This window comes from Natrix helvetica, assembly GCF_964273705.1.
Source record: "Natrix helvetica genome assembly, chromosome: W".
NCBI classification, from domain to species: Eukaryota; Metazoa; Chordata; class Lepidosauria; order Squamata; family Natricidae; genus Natrix; species Natrix helvetica.
The window spans coordinates 13,784,925-13,804,302 of NC_138555.1; positions in this window are offsets into that span (position 1 = coordinate 13,784,925).

Below are 19,378 nucleotides of genomic sequence, written 5' to 3' on the forward strand. Positions count from 1 at the left end.
GGTTTGGAAGTCACCGGCATCAACGCCATCGCAAACGGCAGTGCTGAGGCGATATTTAAGGAGTTCGAGGACGTCTTCAGCTCTGGCCTCGGTAAGTATGTGGGGACACCAATATCATTTAATTTGGACCCCAACGTCGCGCCTATCAGGCTTAAACCCAGGAGAGTGCCTTTTGCCCTCCACCCTAAAATTGATAGGGAAATTGACAAGCTGGTGAGCCAGGGGATCCTAGAACCAGTCGACCATGCTCGCTAGGAGACCCCAATAGTGACCCCGGTCAAGCCGGATGGGTCAGTCCGCATCTGCGCGGACTATAAATGCACAATAAAGATCGCGCTACAACAAAGTGGCTACCCTGTGCCCATTGTACAGCACCTACTACATTCGCTAGGGCCAGGAAATTTTTTTGCGAAATTAGATATGGCGCAGGCATACCAGCAGTTGCCTGTAGATGGCACCACAGTGGAGGCCCAAACCATTGTGACGTATAGGGGTGCATTCAAATGCAACCGCCTACAATTTTGAGTTAGTATCGCCCCCGGACTGTTCCAAAGCGTCATGGAATGGCTTTTGCAGGGGATACCAGGAGTCGTCCCCTATTTCGACGACATCTTGGTATCGGCTGCAAATGAGGCGCAACTTTTAAAACGTGTCAGGGCCGTTTTGACCAGAATTCGGGAAAAGGGCCTCCACCTCAAAAAAGAAAAATGAAAAATTAATGTGCCCAGGGTGGAATTCCTAGGGTACATGATTGACGGTTCTGGGATCCACCCGACATCCCAAAAAGTTAAAGCAATCCAGGACTCCCCTACACCTCGCAATCAGACCGAGTTGCAAGCTTTCCTCGGGCTCCTTAACTTCTACAGCGTCTTTCTCAGAAAAGAAAGCAACCGTCGCTGAGCCCTTGCACCGACTACTAGCCAAAAACGCTAGATGGACCTGGGGACGAGCCGAGGCCGCCGTGTTCACCAGAGTGAAGCACATGCTCACAGCCGACTCCCTGCTCGTCCAGTACAGCCAGACCCTGCCACTGGTTTTGACGTGCGACGCTTCACCTTTCGGCGTCGGTGCAGTCCTCAGCCACAGAATGCCCAATGGCACTGAAGCCCCCATCGCCTTCTACTCGAGAACCTTGTCTCCCGCTGAACGGAACTACAGCCAACTGGACAGAGAAGCCTTGGCTGCTGTAGCGGGAGTCAAGCGTTTCCACAAGTACCTCTATGGCCGCGACTTCGAACCTGTGACGGACCACAAGCCGCTGCTGCGGCTGCTGGCTGGGGACCGACCCAGCCCGGTATCCCTTTCCCCACGCATGACCAGGTGGACTGTTTTCCTGGCTGCCTACACATACAAACTGGTACACCGACCTGGCTCCATGCTGGGACACACCGACGCCTTGAGCCGCTGTCCCCTACCCGAACTGTTGGCCGACCCCACTCCTGAGACTCCGGTCCTTTTGATTGACTGTTTGGACTCTGGACCAGTCTCCTCTGCTGATGTTGCCCGCTTTTCAGCGAAGGACAATGTCATTAAACCAGTGCTTAACTGGGTGTGGAGGGGGTGGCCCAAGGGGCCTGTTGGGGCCGAATTTAAAATGTTTTTTGCAAAGCGTGATGAACTGTCAGTTTTGAAGGGATGTTTACTGTGGGGGGACCGGGTGGTTGTTCCAAACAAACTGCGACAAGCAGTATTAGTGTCATTGCATGTGGGGCATCCTGGCATCGTCAGGATGAAGGCATTGGCTAGGAGCTACGTCTGGTGGCCTAACATGGACAGGGAAATTGAAGAGTGGGTGGCCACTTGCACTCCTTGTCAGGAATCCAGACCAGCTCCCCCAGAGGCGCCCGTTAAGGAGTGGGAGCGCCCTCAGGCACCCTGGTCTAGGGTGCACGTAGATTTTGCAGGCCCCATTCACGGCCAAACGTTCCTAATAGTTGTGGACGCATATTCGAAATGGTTAGAGGTAGCCCTGATGACCTCTACCACGGCAGAGGTGGTCATCAAGGTGCTACGGAGACTTTTCTCCACGCACGGCCTGCCTGACGTCTTAGTCTCCGACAACGGGCCCCAATTTACGGCCATGCACTTCGAGACCTAGCTAGCTAGCCAGGGAATTCGGCATGCCGTAGTCGCGCCATTCCATCTGGCCTCGAATGGTCAGGCGGAACGAATGGTGCGCTCAGCAAAAGAGACCCTCGCCAGGATGGGCCCGGATGATTGGCAAACACGGGTTGATCACTATTTACTAATACAACATATTACTCCTAGCGCCACCACCAGGAGAAGCCCCGCCGAGCTTCTAATGGGTCGCCGTCTAAGGTCCCACCTAGACCGGCTACACCCAAACTACTCTGCCACATCGCCCCCAGACTCCACTAGCAAGATTTGGAACTTTAGCATAGGGGATTCAGTATACACCCACAACTATGCAGGGGGAACTCTGTGAATTCCTGCCACGGTGATAGGCATCACCAGGCCTCACTCTTATCTGTTAGAGCTAGAGGATGGTAGAAATTGGAGGAGGCACATTGACCAACTCCGCGGTCGCCTAACCCACTCCAATCTTAGGGCACCAGACGAAACTCTGACGCCAACCGGCCAAGGCCCTACCCAAAAGGAGCAAACAGTCACTCCTTCCACAGACTTCTCAATCCTGAAAGAATTGGCAGACTTACCAGAGATTGTTGCAAGCCCACAGCGAGCCCCGAGTGAAATAGCTCAAAGGACTCCAGCTGCGGCCTGGGGTAAGTTCCAGCAGCTTCCACCGAGAGGAGCTGAAGAGCACACAGGTCCCTCCGACCTGCTCCAAGAACCGGTTCAAAATGAACTGTGCAGGTCTGCCAGAGCTAGGCAAAGACCCGCCTACTTAAAAGACTACGTAACGAATAGGAACACTCCAACCAAGAGGGGAGGGGTGTTAGATATCCACACAAGCTGCTGTGGTTTCCACTCCAGTCCTCCATTTAGGCGAGAGCCTAGGTTTAACCTGATTGGTTGAGAGGTCTGACAGCTCCCTATAAAAGGAGAGCTGTCAGACCTAACAGTGGCTGGATTGTACATACTTGTCTGTGAATAAAGAGCTGTTGTTGCCTTGAACCTGAGTGTGTCCTCTCATTGCCCTGATCTAACAGTACACATTTAAATTGCAAGGATGTATTAACTAATGTCACAATACCCCCTTTAGCTCTCCCCACCACCTTGCTTGGGACAGCCGGGATTGAGTTAACCCAATAGCCATCTAACTGAATGTCTGTGGAGGCCCAGGTTTCCTGCAAGAAGAGGATGTCAAATTATGATATATAGTCAAAAAAGAGTTGGTCTTTTGATGGAACAGACCAACTTGCTATATTCCAGGTTATATGGGAAAGTGGGTCATCTTTTGCAGTTCATCAGGAAACTTGATTTATACAAAGGGAAGTTGTCTGGTTTTAACCAAGGATTGAGGTGTCATCGCACACCGAATTGACCTTCTTTAAAAATAGGGAGGACCCGTCTAGGTCATGGGTAGACTCTTGAGGAACTTGTTCAGTGTAAGCGGTTTTAGCACCAGCTAACAGAGCTTGCCATTCCGATGCCTCTTCTCTGGGTGTAGGACAAGGTGTTATTAGGTCATCTTTCATTCTTTGAGTTGGTGGCTCTGACGTGGGTCGACTCTCAGTTTCTTGGTTTGGTGCTGGTGGTGCTGAAGGTGTCATGGGATATTCACACAGGGATGAAAACATCTCCATCTCTACTGGGATTTCTAATACCCCCTTTGGGTCTTGGCTTCTATTTTCCATGAGCTTGTATTCATATAGTCCTTTGTCCTCTGAGGGAGAAGTGAGAGGCTCAATTATTGGGGAAACCAGATCTATAAGCGGCTCTGCTGTGTCCATTGTGACCAATAAGGATTTCTTTAAATTTTCTAACTTGTATAATATATTGTCTTGTTCTTTCCTTGGGAGAGCGCCAAAAGCATTAATGAGACCAGCTTCTGTGCAGGCAGTGTTGCAACAGCAACAAGTGGAGCAGACACCTGAGAACTTATGCGGTGCCATTTTTGTGGTTTTAACTGCCAATTCCTTAGTCATCATTTGTTTATGTTTGATTGTTAATTGCTGCCCTCTAGTGACAGCTGCTGTCATCTCACCCAAACACTCGCTTGAGCAACGGATGAAGCAAAACCTATAAGCGCAGCTAGCTTAAATCACACTAAATGATGTCTTTTATTTGAATTGTATGATATGGAAAATTTGCTTTCTCCATGCTTGGTCCCTGTTTCCTTCCCTTTGCAATATATGTATCACGGTATACATACGGTTGTATATACGGTTTTAGCTTTTGTCTGTACACCGCCCCGAGTCCCCTCGGGGAGAGGTGGCGGTCTATAAATTTAATAAATGAAATGAATGAATGAAATGAAATCACAGATTTTTGTCCTAAACCTCCTTCCACACTGCCTCAGGGTCAAGTATATGCCCTGTACAAGCAACTGCAAGAATGTTCCTCACCTGATTATGACCCTTTTACTAACCCCTCTTACAATACCTTGTCTAACAAAATAGAAAACAGTGAGATGTAGGGATAGAGGAAAGGTTACGTAAAGACATGTGCAGCAAACTGCCATGATCTCAATAGCTGATTACCTCGAATACCTATGAGCTCACCTAATTAGCAGAACCAGGCACTACCAGGAACTATTGAGTTATGTAGATTCTACCCTGGCTGGGATGGTCTTAGAGATTGACAAGGGGAATAAGAAGGAATAAACCAATAATAATGCTGTTGTTATATATCCTATTTGCTGCTTGTTAAAACTGTATAAAAGCAAATAAACTCTGCGGAGACAGACATGTTGGATACTTGCTGTGTTTGATTCCTGAGACCATCAGGAAAGGAAGGGAAAGAAATAAAAAGGAAGGCAGAGGAAAGAGAGAGAAACAGAAAAGAGATGAAGGGAGGGGAAGAGCGACCCATTTGCCACACACAGCGAAACCACAATGCCAGATCCCAACCACCACACCCCCAGGGTTTTGGATTAATGGATTTAATAATCTAAAATGACTTTTATTTTGACCCCCAGACAAGATGAGTTCAAAAAGAAAGATGTACTCTGTGGAATTCAAGAAAGGAATCGTGGAGGATTCTCAGGGCAAGAATCTGGCAGTTTTCTGCAAAGAGAAGATGTTGGATCTCTATATGGTCCAAAAATGGAGAGTAGACTAGGGAGGTTCAATCAAACTTCTCAAATTCACGAGGTTTTTTGTACAGGGTGTTTCCCTGGACAAAATGGCGAGGAACACGATGGGAGCTGCCAGTCTCAGGTACCGCTAGGACATGCACCTCACTTCTCCCCCGCCCCACCTGCCACCCCTCTTGCTAAAGAGATGGTGGGGAAGGTAAGCAGCCAGGATGCCCTTGCCATTGGGGTGGGGTGGGAGGTGTTGGGCTGCGAGACACACCTCTTACCAGAGACTGGCAACTCTGTTGCGTCTCTCGGCCAGTCTGTGCAGGAAAACACCTTGCACGGTAAAGAAAAACTTCTTGTGAGTTTGAGAAGTTAATTGGTCACACTCGCAAGAAGTTTTTCTTTTCCGTGCAAGGTATTTCCTTGCAGAGACTGGCCGAGAGATGTGATGGAGCTGTCAGTGTCCGGTAAGACTCGCAGCTCGGCCTGCCACATCCCCTGCCCCACCTGTCACCCCCAAATTGCTCCCAACTGTGAGATGTGCCTCTTACCGGAGACTGGAAGCTCTGTCATGTTCCTTACCATTGTGTTCAGGGAAGCACCTTGTAAAAAAAACCTCGTGAGTTCGAGAAATTTGTTTGAACTCGTGAGGTTTTTTTAAATTTGTTTCCCTGGACAGAATTGATGTAGGAAGAGGGAAGGACACAGCCAAGCACTCCAGTGTAGGAAACAGTTTTATTATTTATTATGCATAATAAAGGACCGAACAAAGAGAAAACAGTTGTCCGGACCCTGAATGATTATCATAAACAGGGTTTTATACCCCAAATGACGTATATACTTGCTGATGGTTACATTTGACATATATGGTATAATAAGGAACTAGAAAATGCTTCATACAGATATTTGGTTACAGTTAATGACAGAAAAGAGAGTTACACGCATCTCAAGAATTGTGCAAACCTTATCATATTCTAACTATTGCATTTGGGGAGGAATGCAGAAGTGAACACAGGATAAATCTGTCTGCGTCAGCTCTGTTGCAGATAAAAATAATAATTAGTCATGTCAGCAATTCTTACAAGAAAGGAAATAAGGCTTTGTACTTGACCAGACTTTTTCGGGCCTGCAGCCTTCAGCCTGGCTGTTAGACCTGAACCAAAGTTTTAGCCTATCTCACTCCCCCCTTTGTGATTCATCTGACATGTCCAGAAGAGTCACATATCCTGGATCTCCTCCAACCTTTTGCCATTACCTGAGCAGTTGCTTTCCTTTCAGCTAATAAAGATAGACTATTAGTGATAGTTTTAACAAAGATGGGTAACACACATGGGAGTAGCACACAGCCAGCAGCAATCAATCCCACCAGACCCACAATGGTTTATAAGCCAGGCAATTTAGGCCACCATCCTGAAAATATATCTTGTAAATTGAAACCTTTCCAAGTTTGTGGCACATGGGCTATTTTAACCATTTTATCAGTGATTTCTTTAATTACCTTACCACTTTCATCTATTTCAATACAACAATTAGTCAGATTGAACTTTCCACATACTACTCCTTCCTTAGCTAATAGGTAATCTAACGCTAATCTGTTTTGCATAATATAAGTTCTAGACTTTGCACTTTCCCTAGCTAATTGGGTAAGACTCTTAACTGTCTCATTAGTTATGATTTCCACAACTGCTTGCAAACGAATCAGACGATTTAGGATGTACACAGGGGTACGATAGCCATACATGCCATCTCCCGCCCATGCAGCTGGTCCATATACCTGTATGATTCGTTCTGCAGGCCATTCTTCATCTCCCCAACTATGATGATTACCTCCCACATTAACTTTTCCTATAATAGATGTGTCTACGCCTCTCTTTTTCCTTTGTACATTTCCAACCTCATCATAAACCGGAACCCCCAAAATCTGTCTATTTCGTAATGGAAGTAGGAAGAATCCAGGTCTGATTATCCCAAGAACACAGGTTCCACACCAATTAGCAGGTAATGATCCATATGCCATTTCTCCACAGATCCAGTATAGTCCATCAGGGGCTAGCCATACGAGGGTTTGATTATCAGGATCATTCAAGAACTCCAGCCCCTTAATTTTAAACAGGGCCTGTTCATCAACTCCCTCTGTGGTATTGCTTCCTGACCACCATATTTCACCATCCCACTTTCCTATGCATATTAGATTACCTACTTCCTTACATCCAGTTTTACTTCTCCTTCTAAAACACACATTTCCTACCAAGTTGGTAGTGAGGGTCCAATCTCCATCTTTTCCCTGATTATAAGACATTATTAGTTACATATTGAGGAATTTCTGGTATGCTTAGTTTTTCCATTTCCAGATAAAATGACCAAAATAGGCCCTTAGTGTCTTGTACCTTTCTTGTTGTTTTGGTAATTTTCCATTTAAGTGTTACATGAGGGTCTGCTCCCTATGCATATGTATAATCCATACAACCCTTCCCATGTTTTCGTAGGTGTACAAGTCAGTTTTACAGGGTTGCATCTGTCTTATATTATAGGTGTCATTAGGGACTTTATAGTAGGGTATGCTTTAATCACTGAACCCTGATTTCCCCCAATGTATTGTGTAGGTGTTAATGAGGTAGCTCTCTTCGTGCGTTCCCCAAGTGGTTCCTTTAGTGTCAACTTCCCTTTCCCTGGGGTGTAACACAGCACTCCTTGTGTCCCATTGCACCTCTTAACTATTACAGGTCAAACTGCTCACATGTTTTAGGTACTCCCACCTCCATTTGGATAACACGGCCATCCTGACTTACACATGGAGTACATGGGCCTAACCCTATATGATCTTTGGTGTCTCTAGTTCTTCTTCTTGGAGAAGAAGATTTTCACGGATTTATTATTGTCATACCAAATTCAACAGTTCCAGCTGCTATTTGTAACATGCATGTTCCCTGCCAACCAGTTCTCAATTGGGAGGGGGAAGTTCTTCTGGTTTACTCCACTGACCTAAGTTGCTAACACATACCAGGTTACTTTCCACTCCATGCACGATAGCACCTACCCATATCCACACAATACCATTTTGTAGGAGCATGTTTATCAGCTTCACGTTCTCTTTGAACCTCCTTGCAATCATCTTCCAGTGCTTTCCTGATGGTGGGGCAAGATTTGAGCGTGTAATAGGAGTGTGTACCTACACCTACTATTTCATAAAACTGTAATGTATCTTCTATGATTACCACATCACACTCCACAGTACAATATGTGCAGAGAACACAATCAATACAATGTGCACAACAACAACATCCACATTTACACTTACAAAACCAACACATATAAGTAATACAAAGAATTTCCTAATGAATATCAACAAAATCAAAAACCTTTTATCCGTTCTTCCCCCATGCGTAGAAAGTCAGCATCCGGAGTGACTTAGCAAGGGTCTTTTCTTTCTTCAAGGAACTCAAGCCACGTAATCAGTTCTGGAGGAGAAATTGACTGGCTAGCCCAATTATTAAGAGGTTTTGATTGTCCACAGAATAGAAATTTATAGTGATAGAATAAAATGAGAGCCAATGAGATGATTGTCAGTAGCCAGAGTCACCACAACCAGGATTCCCACATAGATCGTTACCAATCTTCTGCCGTGCTCAGGAGACCAGTGTCCAGGAGTAGTCCAGCAGGGCAAATCTTCAACCTTTACACTTTAGTCTGCTAACAGCATCCTATTACACACACACAACATATATTATCTAGACACGTTTACAAGTAAATTTGGTTGGGTTCTTCTGATCCACAGACACCTTCCAACTTGCATCTGCTGCAGCCTTAATTCGTGTCCAGTGGATCCAGGACTTAGATCCTGCAACCTTTACTGCAAGCGGAGAGGACATAACAACAGTAAAAGGCCCTTTCCATCTTCCCTCAAGCTGTTCCTTTTTCCAGTGTTTTACCCATACTTGTTTAAATGGGTGACAACGAGTCACCAACCCTTTCCATTACATAGTTTTGGAGTTTTCCAACTCAACTTGTTTATTCAATTCCTGCACCATTTCCATATTCCAAACACCCCCCTTATGACCCAAATCAGGCCATCCCGATAAACTTCTTCTCAGGAGATTTGGAGGCCTACCAAACATCAGCTCATAAGGTGACAACTTGTGTTGCCCTCTAGGAGAGCTTCTAATTGCATACAAGGCTAACGGCAAAGCATCTGGCTACTTCAAATGGCTCTCTGAGCATATCTTTGTTATTCGTTCCTTTAGGGTCCTGTTCATGCGTTCACAAGAACCCCCAGACTGTGGCCGAAACGCACTGTGAAACCTCCATTTTATGCCTACCGCACTTGCTACAGCTTGATTGACCTGGTGTACAAACTCTGGTCCATTATCAGATGACATATGACTAGGTATCCCAAACCTTGGAATTATTTCCTTCAACAACAGTCTTGCCACCTCCCTAGCTTGTTTAGTCTTAGTAGGAAAGGCCTCTGGCCATCCTGTGTACATGTCTACCATAACTAACATAGCTTTGAACAATCCACACCTTGGCATGTCAGTAAAATCAACCATCACATAATCCATAGGGATATATGACCATGGTATTGCCCCTGGGGGTAGCAGGGGTCCTTGCCTTGGGTTTACCTTTGCACAAGTGACACATTTAGCTACTACCCCAGCTGCAATGCCAGGCAGGCCATTGATGTAATAATCCCTCTGTAGCGCAGCTTCCAATACAGTTTTCCCCATATGAGTAGCCTCATGGGCTAACTGAGCTAGTGTCCAAGCTACAGACGACGGCACAAAAACCCTGTTGTCTGGTAAGACATACCACCCATCTTCCACTCTTGCCTTCAAATCAGTCACAGCTTTCACACTTTTCTGTTGGGAATATGTAGGTTTAATCTCAGGTGGGATCCCTCCCATGTCCACTGCCACACATACAGATAAGTCAGATAATGATTCAGATCTCTTAGCTGCATCCCTTGCTTCTACATCTGCTGCCCTGTTGCCCAATGCCACTTTGTCATCTCCTCTCTGATGTCCTTTGCAATGCATCACTGCTACCTTTTTAGGTTTCTGTACCACATCGAGCAACCGGCTTATTAAATGTCCATGCAAAATGTACTTTCCTGCTGAATCTCTAAACCCCTTTCTTTATATACAGCTCCATGTGCATGTAGTGTAAGAAATGCATACTTTCTGTCTGTCCACACATTCAAAGACTCTCCCTCAGCTCTTTCTAATGCTCCTATCAAAGCCTATAATTCTGCCACTTGTGCACTGTACCCTTGCCCTATGGGACCACTTTCTACCACTCCTTCATCATCCACAATTGCATATCCTAACACCCTTCTGCCTCCTATCGCATAGCTAGATCCATCAGTATACCAACTGAATTTAGCATCTGGCCATGGTATGTCTGTTAAATCTGGGCGGCTTGAATACACCTTATCCAAAACCTCTAAGCAATTGTGTACTGCTGCTGTCTCTATTGGTAACAAGGTAGCAGGATTTAATCTATTTGAGGTTACTAATTTCACTTGTGGGTTCTCAATCATGATTGCTTGGTATTTGGCTAAACGCTGTCCACTAATCCACAGGTGTCCCTTAGCATCCAAACCTGATTGCACTGCATATGGGGTGTGTAGATTTATAGTACTTGAGAAAGTGAGCTTATTACAGTCTTGAATCAACTCAGCAATGGCAGCTAATACCTTTAGACAATGAGGCCAACCTTTTGCTACTCCATCTAACTGCTTAGAAAGATAAGCTACTGGCTGCTGCCAGCTTCCAAGGGGCTGAGTCAGCACCCCTAATGCTATGTTTCTATTTGTGTCTACATATAGATTGAAAGGCTAAAGCTTCTTTAACATCATGAAATGCCTTCTTTTGTTCTCCTCCCCATTCAAGGTGTTCTAAGTTTGCACCTTTAGTTGCAGCATACAAAGGAGCTGCTCAAAGCATAAGTTGGAATCCAAATACGACAGAAACTTGCCAATCCCAGATAACTCCTCAACTGCCTTTTGACCTAGGCTCAGTCAGAGCCAAAATTGCATGCTTCCTTTCAGGTCCTAATGCATGACTGCCTTGTTCTATAACATACCCCAGATATCTGACACGCTTCATCACAAGCTGTGCTTTTTTCCTGGAAACTCTATACCCACACTCCAACAACAAATCCAACAATCTCTTGGTATTATCCCAACAAGTATCTTCTGTCATGCCTTGTCACTAACACATCATCCACATACTGTAAAATCGTATCTCCTTGTTGACAAGGTACATAGTATTGTAAATCCTTTGCTAAGGCAGTGCCAAACAGAGTAGGGGAATTTTTAAACCCTTGGGGAAGCCTAGTCCAGGTATACTGTGATTTAGTGCCAGTATGAGGATGTTCCCATTCAAAAGCAAAAAGTGGTTGACTGATAGGATGTATTGGTATTGTAAAGAATGCATCTTTTAAATCAATAACAGAAAACCAAGCAGCTTTAGGTGGAATTAAACTAAGGAGGGTATAGGGGTTTGACACAGCTGGATGTAGGGTCACTGTCAGCAAATTTACGGGTCGAAGGTCCTGTAAGACCCATCCTCCTTTTTGATAAGAATTATTGGGGTATTCCAGGGGGATTGAGCATCCACTAAAACTCCAGCCTCCAAATATCTCTGAATGCTTTCATACACAGCATAGACCGCTTCCCTCGAAACAGGTCGCTGCCCTATGCGCACAGGAACTGCCCCTGGCTTTACCTCTACCACCACTGGTGGATGATGGGCTGCAAAGCCCGGCGGGTTGTCCTCTGCCCACAACCCAGGCACATCAAAATGGTACCAGATACCATCTTGAATCCCCCCCCCCCCCAATCTGCCTACCTACCATCAATCTCCATGTCTCCTCCGGCGAATGTCTTGTCACCCTCTGTCTGCCTTCATCAAAGGAAATGGTTGCCCCTAATTTACTAAGTAGATCCCTACCTAACAATGGAATCGGGCATTCAGGTATGTACAAAAACTCATGCTGTATTTTAGCTCCTTTAAAATCACAAGAGACAGGCTTCAGAACCTTATGACCCAAAACCTGTCCTGAAACCCCCTGGACCTGAATTGTATATGATCCAGGTGCTGATATAGGCTTATTCACCACAGATCTCCCCGCTCCAGTATCCACTAGAAAAGTTGTTTGTTGACCCCCTACATTTACGGTTACCAAGGGCTCTCTTCCAAGCCTGGTCCCCGTCAATCTGTCCAATCTGTTTCAGCCAACCCTACTGTCTCTGACACCTCTTGGAGCCGGCTGAGATTCCCAAAACCTCTATTAAATCCCCTAGTACCTCTTCTTCCCCTAAATCCACCTCTGCCAATAAACCTACCAGCTCTCTGGCCTCCTCTGCTTTCTCCCTCATGCTGCGGTCTTCCTTCTCCTCTCCAAGCCCCCCTTCCTCTCTCCATACGTCTCGGACATTCCCTCTTCCAAGCACGCCGGCTTGGCCCCAAGGATATGCCTCCTTGCAAAGCCACTCCTAATGGTTCAGCCTATGCCCCTATCAATCTCTGCAGAAAACCTTCGCCTCAGATTTGGCTGCACGAGTCTGCACCCCCACTACTGCTTCCTCTATTCCCCCAGCTGCCCCCCCATCTTCTTCCACATCACTCTGTTTCCTTATAGTATTTCGTATCTAATTTTAGATCGTGCCACACACAAACGCACCATCTCTGCCTAATTTTGCAACAAATTGTTAGCTATTTCAGTCCAAGCATTATAGCATTTACCCACTGAGCTATAATCCCCCACAGCTCATCAGCGAAGGATCCCTCTGGTGGCCACCCAATTCCTCTATTTGGCCACACATTTTTACAGAAATGCTTTAATCTATCCTTCAGTACTTTAGGATATGAGGGGTCTCCAAAATAGCTATCCAAGCCTTTCACCATGCATGCCAACAGTGTGTTGGGCACACTCTGGTTCCCCCCCATCCTAACACACTGTCACCGACTCACAGCCCTGGTTCACACGGCCACTAACAAGAACTACGGTGACTTAACCTTCCCATACAATTACCTCACACGGACTTCATTAGGACAGCTGTCCCGAGTCCAGGGGAGAGATCAGGTCCCCTCTTCTGTCTGCAAATGAGACAGGTACCCAGTGTTACAGATACTCGCCTGAAACTGCACACGTCCTGGCCAGGAAACACACGAATCCTCTTTCCTACACCACAGGGTTCTTGGACTCGTTCACAGCACCGTCGGCCTCACAGGGAAGTCCCTGCCGCCTCCCGGAAGACAGGAAACTCCCGTGGCGCCTGGAGGATGTTCAGAAGCGGCTGCCCCGAGGGCCCGAGGGGTTGAACAGTCCTCAGTAAAATATTACCTCAGCCTGTCCCTTCGTGGTCGCCACTTGATGTAGGAAGAGGGAAGGACACAGCCAAGCACTCCAGTGTAGGAAACAGTTTTATTATTTATTTTATCACAGTACTGAGACGGCCTTGGTCGCGTTGGTGGATGATCTCTGGAGGGCAAAGGATGGGGGTTGTTCCTCCATCCTTGTCCTATTAGATCTCTCGGCGGCTTTCGATACCATCGACCATGGTATCCTATTGCGCCGTCTGGAGGGGTTGGGGATCGGAGGCACCGTATTGCGGTGGTTCCGCTCCTACCTCTCTGGCCGGACGCAATGTGTGTTGGCAGGGGAGCAGAGGTCGACCCCGAGGCCCCTTACTTGTGGGGTCCCTCAGGGGTCGATCCTCTCACCTCTCCTATTCAACACATATATGAAACCGCTGGGCGAGATCATCCGTGGTTTTGGGGTGGGATACCACCTGTACGCTGATGATACCCAGCTGTACATTTCCACCCCAAACCACCCCAACGAGGCCGTCGAAGGGATGTCCCGTTGTCTGGAAGCCGTGTGGGTCTGGATGGGTGACAACAGGCTCAGGCTCAACCCCTCCAAGACAGAGTGGCTGTGGCTCCCGGCTCCCCGATACAACCAGCACATTCCATCGCTGGCCATCGGGGATGAACAATTAGCCCCGGTGGAACGGGCATGCAATTTGGGCGTCCTCCTTGATGCCCGGCTGACTATAGAAGATCATGTGGCAGCCGTGGCGAGGGGGACGTTCCACCAGGTTCGCCTGGTGCGCCAATTGCGTCCCCTTTTGGACCGGGGGGCCCTGCACACAGTCACTCACGCGCTGGTGACGTCTCGTCTGGACTACTGTAATGCTCTCTACATGGGGCTCCCCTTGAGGTGCACCCGGAGACTGCAGTTGGTCCAGAATGCAGCCGCGCGGGTAATCATGGGGAGATCGAGGTTCTCCCATATAACACCTCTCCTGCGCGAGCTGCACTGGCTTCCTGTGGCCTACCGGGTGCGCTTCAAGGTGTTAGTCACAATCTTTAAAGCGCTCCATGGCATAGGGCCTAGTTATCTGTGGGATCGTGTCCTGCCCCATACATCCCTGCGGCCCATTCGCTCACACAGAGAGGGCCTTCTCCGGGTGCCGTCCTCTAGAGACTGTCAGAGGGGGGTGCCCAGGAGTAGGTCCTTCTCTGTGGCGGGTCCCACCCTTTGGAACGACCTCCCCCCAGACCTCAGGACAACAACCGATCTCCGCTCCTTCCGCAGTAAACTGAAGACCCACCTGTTTCGGCTAGCCGGCCTGGCATAATCTTGACAACTGTTCCACCCCTTGGTTAATTTTAATTGTCAATGTTAGCTTTTAAACTTTTATTCTTATTGGGGTTTTAACTTCTCTGATTATTGTATTTATTTATTTTTACCTCCTCCTTTGTAGTCCGTAGACCGTTGCTTGTGTACGTCGCCCCGAGTCCCTGTGGGGAGAGGGGGCGACTAATAAGTCAGATAAAATAAATAATAAATAAATAAATTATGCATAATAAAGGACCGAACAAAGAGAAAACAGTTGTCCGGACCCTGAATGATTATCATAAACAGGGTTCTATACCCCAAATGACGTATATACTTGCTGATGGTTACATTTGACATATATGGTATAATAAGGAACTAGAAAATGCATCATACAGATATTTGGTTACAGTTAATGACAGAAAAGAGAGTTACACGCATCTCAAGAATTCTGCAAACCTTACCATATTCTAACTATTGCATTTGGGGAGGAAAGCAGAAGTGAACACAGGATACATCTGTCTGCGTCAGCTCTGTTGCAGATAAAAATAATAATTAGTCATGTCAGCAATTCTTAAAAGAAAGGAAATAAGGCTTTGTACTTGACCAGACTTTTTCGGGCCTGCAGCCTTCAGCCTGGCTGTTAGACCTGAATCAAAGTTTTAGCCTATCTCAGAATGGCGAGAAACGCGATGGAGCTGGAAAGGTAAGACGCGTGTCTCTCTTCTTGCCTGCCCCACTTGCCAGAAAATAATAAAACACCACCACCACTACCACCACTGCCGATAATATGGCCAAGGGCGTATTTCGGCGTCAAAAGAAAATAAGACCCTGTCTTATTTTCAGGGAAACATGGTACTTTTGTGCTACCAATCCTGCACAGGAAAAAGATAGACATTAATTCTAAGAGGCCCTTGTTTTTTCCCCACAGGATTACACCAAAATGCCATTTTGCAGGTTTGGGGATATTTAAGATTGGAACTCTATTCATCACTAACCAGCAGGGGAAAGCTGGGATAAAAAAATATGCACACTGAGGAGACGACTTCCGGCAGCCAAAGGTGATGGACGCGTGCGTCCGTCTTTTCACTGCTTCGGTGGGCTCCCCTGAAGTCTAGGGGGAGCACAGGGTGCCTTGGAGGGGCGCCCTGCCATAGGGGCGGCTTGCTGGGATGCCCTGGAATGGCGGCAGCCGCGGGGGGGTCTCCAGCTTTGCCCCAGGAGCCGGAGAGCGTAGGGAGCGCACGGAATGCCACCGCACGCTTCGCCGAATGCAGCCTGGAAGGAAACAATTAATTTGAATGAAACAGCTGAAGCGCGGTGAGGTGAGGGGTCTCCCCAGGTCTTTTACTGTCTTTACTCTTTTGACTATTTTGCAGGTTTTTTTTGGGGGGGGGACTTTGTTTCAACCTCTGGAGGAGTTCAGATTGGAGGGGGGGGGAATTCCACCCCCCTTGGAAAAGTGGCACTTGGAAAATCTCTCCCTTTTATGGGGGAGAGAGAAAGTTTAAAATCTACTTTCACTTCCCTTAAATAATGGGTGGAAAATTTTTCTTTCTTGACTACAACTGCGAGAGAAAGGATGGCTGAACTGATTCTTCTCTAAACTATCTATGGGACCTTTGATTTTGTTGTTTCCTGACCACCTGTACTGGCTGAGCCAATATGGCCAACTTCCTCCTTCTTCTTTGTCTTTATGGGGCTTTATGGGGCTTCCCTTGAGATGCACTCGGAGACTACAGTTGGTCCAGAACGCGGCCGCGCGGGTGATTATGGGGAGGACCAGATACTCCCCTGTAACACCTCTCCTGCGCGAGCTGCACTGGCTGCCTGTGGTCTACCGAGTGCGTTTCAAGGTTTTGATTATGATCTTTAAAGCGCTCCATGGCACAGGGCCTAGTTATATGCAGGATCGCATCCTGCCCCACACATCCCTACGACCAATTCGCTCACACAGAGAGGGACTTCTCCGGGTGCCGTCCGCCAAACAGTGTCGGGGGGCGACACCCAGGAGCAGAGCCTTCTCTGTGATGGGCCCAGCCCTATGGAATGACCTCCCCCGTGACATCAGGATTACTTCCGATCTCCGCTCCTTCCGTGTACAGCTGAAGACCCACCTCTTTCAATTATCCGGCCTGGCTCAATCGCAATCGTAATTTTCCCATTCCTCCAAACTGTTTTTTAAATTGTTCTTAAATATTAATTTTATTGGGTTTTTACAATTGGGGTATTTTAAAGTAGATTTTTAACTGTCTATTGTTGTAATTTGTTTCCTCCTCCGTGTATATGTATATGTGTTGTGTATGTATGTACGTTTGGTGTTGTTATGTATTTTATGTTATATGCTCCATTGTACGCCGCCCCGAGTCCTACTTGGAAAGGGAGCGGCTAATAAATCCAAATTTATTATTATTATTATTATTTATGAATGAGACTCCTCCCTTGGAAAACTTTATGGCTTTCAACTAATTTCCACCCCAGAGATCTCCAGGAGCCTCTTTAAATACATTTTTCCCCTGGATTTGGAATATTTTGACCCACCTATTTGCTTCAGTTTTGTATCAGACGATTTATTCCCCTTTGGACTTGCTTGCCTGGTGATCCCTACCGGCTGTGCTCTCCCACAGACACCATTTCTTTGTATAGAACAATAACTATCTCTGAGCTTCATGATGGGCCTAAAGAAGTTACCGCCTGGTAAGGCCTCATCGGCCCCAACATCTTCCACGTCCAGCCCCATTGCTCACCAGTCACAACTGGGATCTTTTCTACAACCTAAAGCCTCTGAAGAGAGTGCAAAGGATTTGTCTATTCATCAGATGCTTCAAATCATCTTAAAGGGACAGGACAAAATCAAAAAACAACTGCAGGACTTAAATGAACAGCTCAGAGAGATGAAACAGCAAACCACATGAAATGAACAGAGGATAGGTGTACTGGAGGAGGGTGCGGTTGGGATGAGAGACGAGATTAAGACAATCCAAAGGGGGAATGTAGAATTTGGAAACCAGATGTTAAAAATGGAATTTGAAAGGATGTCTTTTTTCCTTAGGTTCCAAAGCTTGCCAGAAGATGAGAATGAAGATTTTAAGGAGATTATGACCACAATACTAGCAGAATATATTAACAGAGATAAACAACAGCTTTGGTGGGATATTGACCTGATCTATAGGGTTAATTCAGCCTATGCAAGAACACACAATGTTCCAAGGGAAGTTCATGTTAAATTTCTTAGAAAAACTACAAGAGATGAGGTTCTAGGAGCTCAAAGGGGAGGACCATTAAAATATAAGGATAAAGAAATAACCATTCTTAAACAGATCCCAAAGAAAGTAAGAGATAACAGAAGGAAATATTCCTTCTTAGCAAAAAAATTATACAATAATGGGGTTTGGTTTAGGTGGTTGTTACCAGAAGGCATGTTGATTTTTTGGGAGGGCAGTAGAATTAGAATCAACACAGTTGTGGAAGCAGAGGCTTTCACTAAAAAACACAGTGCTCTCTTAGGTGAAATGGGGGATGTTACACATGAAACAAAGGAGGAAGGGGCTGAGGCTCTGCCAGTGGACGGGGGCGGGGGGGGGAGGATGCGACAACTAGAAGACTCAGATCACAAAAATGATTTGAAACATTATTGCAATTGTTGTTACAATGTACCTTTATGGAAGTGATACAAAACAAATGATTGAAACATACTGATGATTTTGTGTTAAACTCAAAACTGCTAATACTTATGTAAATGTTGATATTTTTCTATTTTTGTTTGTAAAAGTTGCGAGACCTGGGGGGGCTTCTCCCCCCCCCCCGGCATGATGTAGCTGTCAAAATGTTCTATAACCCTATAATCCCTTTTCCCTGTAAAACTTTTAAAATCAATAAAATTTGAACAATAAAAAAAATATGCACACTGATTCTCACAAGGTTGAATTCCACAAAAGCAGGAATAAAAGAATAAAGAGATAATTTATGGGTGCAGTGCTGCACAATCCCAAAACTACTTTTGCAACTTTGGCTACAGTTGTCAGGGATTGGATCCATGCATTTTGAGATCTGGAAACATCCTTTAATAGGTCTAACATAATCTATTTAAAAAATCCATAACCTACTCACTCAACATAAGAATTTATGATCTCACCCACATTTGTATCATGGCTGTGTCGACATAAATTTAGGGCCCAACCCTCAAGATTGCCCATCCAATGCAAAGCATTGCATTCAGATGAAGTATGCTAGCAGCATCCTTGCACCCATCTACTGGCCTATAGAAGCAAAGTATTTTGTTCTATAACAGGGGATCTCCAAATTTGGCAACTTTTAAAACTTGTGGACTTAAACTTCCAGGATTCCTCAGGCAGCATGGAAGTTTAAGTCCACAAATCTTAAAGTTGCCAGGTTTGGAGAGACTTTACAATACAATACAATACAATACAATACAATACAATACAATACAATACAATACAATACAATACAATACAATACAATACAATACAATACAATACTAGAGTTGGAAGGGACCTTGGAGGTCTTCTAGTCCAACCCCCTGCCTAGGCAGGAAACCCTATACCGTTTCAGACAGATGGCTATCCA